This window comes from Caloenas nicobarica, chromosome 11 (assembly GCF_036013445.1).
Source record: "Caloenas nicobarica isolate bCalNic1 chromosome 11, bCalNic1.hap1, whole genome shotgun sequence".
NCBI lineage: Eukaryota > Metazoa > Chordata > Aves > Columbiformes > Columbidae > Caloenas > Caloenas nicobarica.
The window spans coordinates 21,096,916-21,106,002 of NC_088255.1; positions in this window are offsets into that span (position 1 = coordinate 21,096,916).

Sequence of the window (9,087 nt, forward strand, 5' to 3'; positions counted from 1 at the left end):
CGGCCCGGCGCGACACGCCCCCGCACGTCGCGGCCACGCCCCCGCACGTCGCCGCCACGCCCCCGCACGTCACAGCCACGCCCCCGCACGTCGCCGCCACGCCCCCGCACCGCCCCCTGGCGGCGCGGCGGGGGTCGTCAACATAAAAGATCAACATTGCCTTTTAGAAAAAGGAGTTCTCTTAAAAAAATGCTTACATGTGTATGCAGTACGTTATAATACTAAGGTTATATATTGACTGAAGAAAGGGAAAGGACTCCTTTAGAAACCTCCTAATCTTGTAGGAAGACATTGCATGCAATTTATTGTGAATTTCCATTTAATCGAAATAATGCTTCTTTCTTCTTTCTCTCCCTTCCTGAAATCCCATACAAAATAAAGTATAATTAATCCAGATCTAGATCTCCATAAATATTACCAAAAAAACAAAGAAAATCAGAATCCCTTAAGGAAGGATTTTATCTAATATTTCGAGGTCTGAGCTTAGGGTAGTAAAAAAGATATGCTATCAACATGGCCTTTGCATTTTCCAAAATTCATTGTCTTTTGTTAAAACACGTGTGACCAGCTGTCGCACAGAATCCCGGAATGTCAGGGGTTGGAAGGGACCTCGAAAGCTCATCCAGCCCAACCCCCCCCGCCGGAGCAGGAGCACCCAGATGAGGTTACACAGGAAGGGTTGGAATGTCTGCAGAGAAGGAGACTCCACAGCCTCCCTGGGCAGCCTGGGCCAGGCTCTGGCACCCTCACCGGGAAGGTTCTTCTCATATTTAAGTGGAACCTCCTGTGTTCCAGTTTGCACCCATTGCCCCTTGTCCTATCACTGGTTGTCACCCAGAAGAGCCTGGCTCCATCCTCCTGACACTCACCCTTTACATATTTATAAACATTAATCAGGTCGCCCCTCAGTCTCCTCCAGCTCAGAGCCCCCGCTCCTCAGCCTTTCCTCACACGGGAGATGCTCCACTCCCTGCAGCATCTTCGAGGCTGCGCTGGACTGTCCAGCAGTTCCCCGTGCTGAGCGGAGCGCCCAGGACGGGGCACGGTATCGCAGGGCGCGCCCAGGGCCGGCAGGGGGCAGCAGCGGAGCGCGCGGGCGGCGGGACCCCGGTGCCGGGATCGAGCCCCCACTCCAGCCACCATTAAACCCCCGAAGTCAGCGAGACCCCACCCGGGGGACATCGCCCGGGTCAGGTCCCCGAGGACGGCCCCTTCTCCCCGTGGAGAACGACTGCGGTGCCCTGGCACGGAAAGGGGGCACAGCCAGAGCTGGGCATGGCCCAAACCTGTCCCCTGCAGGGACACGGTGACCCGGCGAGTGGCCGCGGGGACACGGGTGCGCTGCCCCTTGGGCCAGCAGCTCTCGGGGTCACACAGCCGCCCCCGCGCATCTCTGTGCCACAGCACCCCATTCCAGGAGAAAGACCCTCCGCGCCACCCCCAACAGCCCAGGACCCCTGAATTTTCAGCAGGGCCTGTTGTGATAGGACAAGAGGTGATGGTTTTAAACTAAAGGAAGGGAGATTCAGGCTGGACAGGAGGAAGAAATTTTTGCCCCTGAGGGTGGTGAGAGCCTGTCCCAGGTTGGCCAGAGAGGTGGTGGCTGAACCATCCCTGGAGACATCCCAGGCCAGGCTGGACGGGGCTCTGAGCAACCTGAGCTGGTGCAGATGTCCCTGCTCATGGCAGGGGGGGCACTGGGGGAGCTGGGAAGGGCCCTTCAACACAAACCATCCTGTGGTTCTATGATCCCTGTGGGTCTGGTACACACGCTGCTGCAGCCGACCCCCCTGCAGAGACACCCCCGCCCATCCCGGCCGCCCCTGCCATCCCGCTGGGATGCGGGGACAGAGAGACGCAGAAACGGAACAGTCCACAGAACCCCCGCTCCCAGCAACGCGGGATTTTAATTCATCCAGAAACCATCAACAATCAAATCCAGCCGGGGGTTACACAATAAAAGCCGGGCTCGCGGCTGCCACAGCCCCCTGCCTGCTCCCCGCAGCCCCCCAGCTTTCCCAGCGCTGCCAGCGAGGCGATTCTGGCTGAGCCTGGTGCCAGCGGCGGGGGCGGAGGGCAGGCTGGGAGTGAGCGGTTGCCCAGGCTGTGCACTGGAAACAGCTCCGGTGAGCTGGAGCAGGGGCTGGAAAGGCAACAGGTGCTTTGAGTGGGAGCTGGGAGATGCAGCTGGGGCTGAACCCTTCAGGAGCCTCTCGGGGTCTGGGCTTTGTCCCTGGTCACCGTCCTTCCCACAGTGTGCCGGTGGGCAACGGGTGGGCAGCCGGCGAGCAGCACCACGGGAGGGCAAACCTCCCCGCTTGTGGGGTTATTACTCTGGGTGTCACCCAGGTCCCATGGGACCGGGATCCCCACCGCCTGCCCACCCGGCTCTGCCAGCCCAAATTACACTGCAAGGGCTCCTGCAAACCTGGGGACACTACACCGGCAGCAAAGAGCCCCCGAGGGACCCCAGGACAGATTCCTGCTGCTGAGGAACTGGCTCCAAATTGTGAGCACCAGGTGATTTATCTCAGACAGGGAGGGGCAACGAGCAATGAGCTGCGTCATTTGTGGGTGACTTTTAAAGCCGAACTTGAGACCTCAGATAATCACGCTTGCATCCCTTGCCCTCAGAGCCGTGGGCACCAGGATCACCGTGAGCACTCGACGGGCTCGGTGCACCCCCGGCAGCCCCCGCCGAGGCCCCGGCAGCCCCCACGCACCCGCTTTCCTCTGGGGCCGCGGTGGGGAAGTGTTGCACAACAGCACTCATATGATTGAAACACAAACTCGCCAGCTCCACTTGTATAATTCTGCACTGCCTGGTCGTCAACACGTTGCAAAACAGCAGCAGGATCAATCGCTCTACTTCTAGGTGTACAAATATTATTGTATTCCCACCAGGCGTCTCTGGGTGGAAAGTCACGCAGGGTGGATGGTGCTGTGGGGACCCCAGGCCTGTGGCTCTGGGGACAACATCACCAGCGTGTCCCACGGGGACTGGGGGAGCCTGTGAGCAGGACGGGGAGGCACTGGGTGTCCTCTTGGGCATGTCCCGATGTCCTGGGCAGCCCTTCCTCCTGGAAAACCTCATTAAAAGGCTGGAGATGGGATGCCCTGACCAGATGCCTGGACACCCTCCTGTGCCACCCTGCTGAGAGCAGCGGGGCCCACCCGGGGGGGAGGCAGTGCCCTCACAGTGTCACAGGCAGGAGGGGCAGCCCTGCCTTGCTCCTGCAACCTCAGGGCACAACTGGCAGGGGGGGCGCAGTCCCGGCCCCCCGCGGACAGGGCCACATGCCCGTGCCTGCTCCAGGGATGCTGCCAGCAGCTCCTGTAGTGATGCTGGAACCTGGTGTGGCCACCAACTCTCGGGAAGGACGTTTGCAGGTGAGAGAGGTGCCAGGGTGGCCAGGGACCAGAGGCACCTCTGCAGCGCAGCAGGAGGGTGAGCAGCGTGAGGCTGTCCCAGCCTGGACCATTATGCATAGAGTCCCATTTTGGTTGGAAGGGATCGTCAAGATGATTGAGTCCAACTGTTCCCCCACCCCTGGCACTGCCCCGTGTCCCTGAGAACCTCATCTCTGTCCAGCCCCTCCAGGGATGGTGACTCCAGCACTGCCCTGGGCAGCCTGTTCCAATGCCCCACAGCCCTTTGGGGAAGAAATTGTTCCCCAGATCCAACCTCAACCTCCCCTGGCGCAACTTGAGGCCGTTTCCTCTGGTCCTGGCGCTTGTTCCTGGGGAGCAGAGCCCGACCCCCCCTGGCTCCAAGCTCCTTTCAGGCAGGTCAGAGATCCGAAGGTCTCCCCTCAGCTCCTGTTCTCCAGCTGAACCCCCGGCTCCCTCAGCCGCTCCCACCACACTTGTGCTCCAGCCCCTCACCAGCTCCGTTCCCTTCTCTGAACTTGCTCCAGCACCTCAAGGGCTTTCTTGTCGTGAGGGGCCCAAAACTGCCCCCAGGATTTGAGGTGCAGCCTCCCCAGTGCCCAGTGCCGGGGGACGATCGCTTCCCCCTACTGCACGGGGCAGCTGGGCACCACACGGGGACAGGCGGCTGTGCCAGGGCAGCTGGCGTGCGGGATGCACCGTGTCCCTGCTCTGGCATGAGGGCATCTGCTCCCTTACGGGAGAAGCCACAAAACAAGTGCTGGTTGCCAGCAGCAGGGACAGGCGCTCTGCCAGGCAGGAGCAAACCCCACTGCTGGCTCTTGCCCGGGATGCGCGCTCCGTGTCAAGCCTAAAAAACACCAGCGAGAGGCTGCGCTCCCCACAGAGCCTGGAGCATGAAGGAGCCGAAGCTGCTGCGGTGGCGGGCGGCTCTGGGACCCGCTCTGCTCCGCCTGCCCGGGTGCCGCAGGGCTCCTTGCGCAACCGGCCCGTGGCGGCGCTGGCCGGGACCCAGGTCCCTCCCGTGGCCGGGAGGAAGGAGCAGCAGCGGCTGCCAACAGCTGCGCTTCCTGGAAACCAAGACGACAGAAGGTCAGGAGAGTTTAGGGACGGTGGCCAGGGGAGAATCATAGAATCGTTTTGTTGGAAGAGACCCTCAAGATCATCCAGTCCAACCATAACCCAGCCCTGGCACTGCCCCATGTCCCTGAGAACCTCATCTCCGTCTGTCCAACCCTCCAGGGATGGTGACTCCACCACTGCCCTGGGCAGCATGTCCCAATGCCCAACAACCTTTTCCAGGAATAAATTTTTCCTGATAACCAATCTAAACCTCCCCTTGTGCAACTTGAGGCCATTTCCTCTTGTCCTGCAGACGTGGGGTTCCCTGGGGTGCAGCAGCAGCTCCTCTGCTCCCCTTTCACAGAGAGATCGCGGAGACCCCGCGGGGCCAGCGCAGCCGGTGACAGCTCGGCCGGTGGGGACACTGCTGTGGTGCAAACCCAAGGAAGACAAGAGGAGATGGGCGCACGTGTGGGACGGATGGATGCCCGCCCCCAGCCCCACTCTGACATCACCGTACAAACAGCTTAAACCCAGTCGTATTAGTGTCCAGTTACACAAACCTGAACCCAGCAGCACTAGGAACAGCGAGGGCACGGCCGCACGCAGCACCCACCGTCCCCGGGGCAGCGGCACCGCGGAGCCGTGGGGGCACAGGGCATCTCTGTCCCCCGGCAGCAGGAGCCACCGCGTCCCCAGCACGGCTCGGGGCAGGAGGATGTGCCCTGGGCATTGCTGGGGACCGAGCACTTTGCAGCACCAGGAGCACGGGGTGGGCAGGACGCACTGCTCTCCCCCGGGCAGGGGTCACAGGGACATTGGGCCACTGCCCTGCGGTGATGCTGCTGCCTGCCCACGAGGAAATATTTTGCTCTTGCTCCACAAAAAGCCATTTGTGTGTCCCTCTCTGCCAGCAGGGATTCAGCTCGGGGGATGACGTCCAGTGGCTACTCAAGAGGCAGCATCACAGGATGGGGACAGTGTGGGGACAGAGGTGTCCTGTCCTTTGCGGGGCCCGTGGGCTGTCCTTTGCCTCTTCTTGCTCCTGCCCAGCCCCAATGCCGGGGCTGCCACCTGCCAAAAGGCCCTGGCAGGTCCCGCTCGACCCCCTGTCCCCGTCCCCAGCAACTCGCCAGTAAAGCAGAGCTCAATTCACCGGAGAAACCGGCGCCGGCCACAGGAATGCGTTTCATCTCTGGCCAGCTGACCCGAGGCGATTCCCGGCAGCCGCCCCAGTTTTGGGCTGGAAGTGACCTATTTACGTAAGGCCAGCTCCCCATGAGCACGGGGCCAGCACAGCATCGCGCTCGGGGGACCACGGGGACACGACGCTGGGGGTGCTCAGGTCCAGCCAGGCTGGACCACGTGCTGCCGCTCACCCAGCCCCTGCGAAGCCCAGTACGGGGTCAGGCCCAGCACGTCACAGCAGCCCGGGGCACGGCAGCAATGGCCTCGCTCAGGCTGGGCTGGCAGGAAAAGGTGGGTCCCCTCAGAGCCTCAGGAAGCAGCGGCCAGGGAGGGGACCAGACACGGGGGAGCCGTGAGGAAGGCAGACGTGCACTCAGCATCGTCCTCCCTGCAGCAGAAGCTGCGGCATCTGCAGAGTGGGGTGTCCCTGCTGGGGCACAGGCTGCCCAGCTCCCCATCCCCTGGCCGGCTATGGGGCTGCCCCATAGAGGTGACTCTGCCAGGGCTCAGTGTTCCCCAGGACAGAGCAGGGACCCAGCCCAGCTGCTGCTTCCCAGCACTCCTGCACAGCCGGTGTGCAGCTGGGAGATTAGCGCCTGGGGAAGAGCAGAGCTGTGCTCAGGGCGTAGAATCATAGAATAGTTGGAAGGGCCCTTCCCAGCTCCCCCAGTGCCCCCCTGCCATGAGCAGGGACATCTGCACCAGCTCAGGTTGCTCAGAGCCCCGTCCAGCCTGGCCTGGGATGTCTCCAGGGATGGTTCAGCCACCACCTCTCTGGCCAACCCGGGCCAGGCTCTCGCCACCCTCAGGGGCAACAATTTCTTCCTCCTGTCCAGCCTGAATCTCCCTCCTTTAGTTTAAAACCATCACCCCTTGTCCTGTGGCCCTGCACCAGTGGAGGAAAAACAGGAACAGAAAAGCCCTTGGGTCTCTTCCACAGCCCGGCTGCTGCTCTCCCCTTATCCAGTCACTCCATCCTCTGCCATGGCACAAGAGGGGGGCAACCCCTGGACCTCCTAACAACAACACATCCTCCAAGGTCACAACCTGCTCGTCCCAGCCCCGCTCCCCGCGCAGCCCGGGCGCAGGGGCGAGGGGCGGCTGTTTGCAGAGGGGCTGCGGGATCCCCGCTCCACCCCAGCGTGTCCCCTGGCAGTGACACAATGGCCTTTCCGCAAGCACAAGGAACCGCTCCGAGGGGTTTGTGCAGAACAGCATGGAAGGAAAACAAACCCGCTCTTGAACTTTCCAAGAAAAGATGTCATTCAGAGCAACGTGCCATGTGGGTCACCCCCTCTTTAACCCCTGAGGACACAGCCTAGGATGCCCATGCTTTAGATCAATGTGCAGACGAGGGGAATCTTTTTCCTCCTGATATTTTGCTCATGAAGCTTTTAAAGCAACTAACGAACAAGGTCATTTGTGTTCCTGCTCCCCCCTCCCAGCGCTGCAGGAAGCTCCCAACCACCTTGTTGTGGCTTTGCAGCCCTGGCACAGCCCCCACTAATCCTCTGACAACATTGGCAGTTGGATTTTTGCAGCGCAGGGGCTGGGTTTGTCCCCCTGCCTTCCTGCAGCAGCGCCAATTCCACCTGGATTATTCTTATTTTTATATATGCACCCCCAAAGGCTCTGGCTGCTGGCACTGCACTGGTCTGAGACCCAGCCTAGACCCAAGCTTATCCCCTGGCAGCCTTACGGAGCGGCAGCTCCCCGCCCGTCCCCAGGGCTCTGCCTGCAGGCAGCGAAACAAAGGGGACTTGTTCTGGAGGCAGCTTGCATCACAGCAAATGCGATTGTTCTCATCGGATTGTACGAATTCCCTCCAGAGTTCCTACGTAACACAAGTACATTAGAGGACTTTATCCGAGCTAATTTCAGGCTGCAAAGTCAAACGGTGTATCAGATGAATCTGCACAGACAGGCTTATTCATATGCAGCGCCACTGCCAAGAGGCTGCTCGTTAGCTCATTAGCAGAGGGCACCGCATCCTAAGCCAGAGAACTGAAAAGGAAACATCACGTTGCAGCCACGGCTGCTCTCTGTGTTCCAGGCACTGACTCACGCCTACGGTGAACACCTTGGGGACAGCAGGACACTCACAGCACACATCTTGGGGACAGCAGGACACCCACGGCACACGCCTTGGGGACAGCAGGACACCCACGGCACACGCCTTGGGGACAGCAGGCAGAATAATAGAATCAATTCGGCTGGAGGAGACCCTCAAGATTGAGTCCAACCATTACCCCACCCTTGGCACTGCCCCATGTCCCTGAGAACTTCATCTCCGGCTGTTCAACCCCTCCAGGGATGGTGACACCACCACTGCCCTGGGCAGCCTGTTCCAATCCCCAACAGCCCTTTCCATGAAAAATTTTTTCTGAATATCCAATCTAAACCTCCCCTGGCACAACCTGAGGCCATTTCCTCTCATCCTATCAGAACCTCGCTGGTCACTGCCCCAAGCATTTTGCCTCCCCGTGCCAAGAATCACCAGCCCCATCCCACACCCGGGGCTTTTTGCAGCTGGTGCCAGGAGCAGCTCAGGGTCCCTCAGCTGCACCCAGCACCGGAGGCTCATGAAGCAGCAAAAAATGGCAAGTTAAGGATGGACAAACCCACCTCATGGGGAAATAAATCCTCACCACGTTCAGATACAAAGTAGTGAGGTGGCCACAAGACGTAAAAATGCCTGCTTAATACTGACATCGGTTTGTGCCTGAATGCTACAGAACAAACAAAAAAGGCAACCACAGACTCATGTTCTAAGAGCAAAGGTAAAAAACCTCTTCAAAAAGCCCAAGAGAGCACGGGACAGCCAGCAGAGAGACTTTGATCAGGATACTCGATAGCAACAGCTGGGGAATATGAAACTGAAGCTGCAGGGGATGGCAGAAGGTGACCTTGCAGCAGATCTGCAGCCTCCCCATCAGATCCCACCTGTCCCACGGGGAGCCGAAGGACAGGCTGGGGAGACGATCCCGGCATCACCCACCTCCCCAGAAATCTTCATTTCTACCTAAACTTGCTGCTTTACCCTGGACAACCCCAAAAAGCAGCAACACACCCGCACTTACCATGGCACTTCCACACCTGGTTTGCTTTTGCACAATCCTGATGACTTCCAAGCTTCACAAGGGGAGAAGTAATCTATCTAAAAATGGTTAAATAAATAAATGTTCCTCTTAAAAGAGGAACCAGTGGTTTGGAGTTGCTCCACTACTTAGTTGCTCACTGTCCTCTCAAACACTTCATTCCCATCTTTGTCCCAAGGAAGACTTTAAGCGGTTCAGGCTCTGCAGCTCTCCCCTCGTTGCTGCCACTGCAGCTGATCCTGGAGGAGTTTTACACATTTTGGCTTGTCTTAGATTAAAAAAAAAGTCAATAGCCTCTCCAGAAATGGGTTCCACAGCATAAGATCTAGTTTATGAGATCCTGAAACAG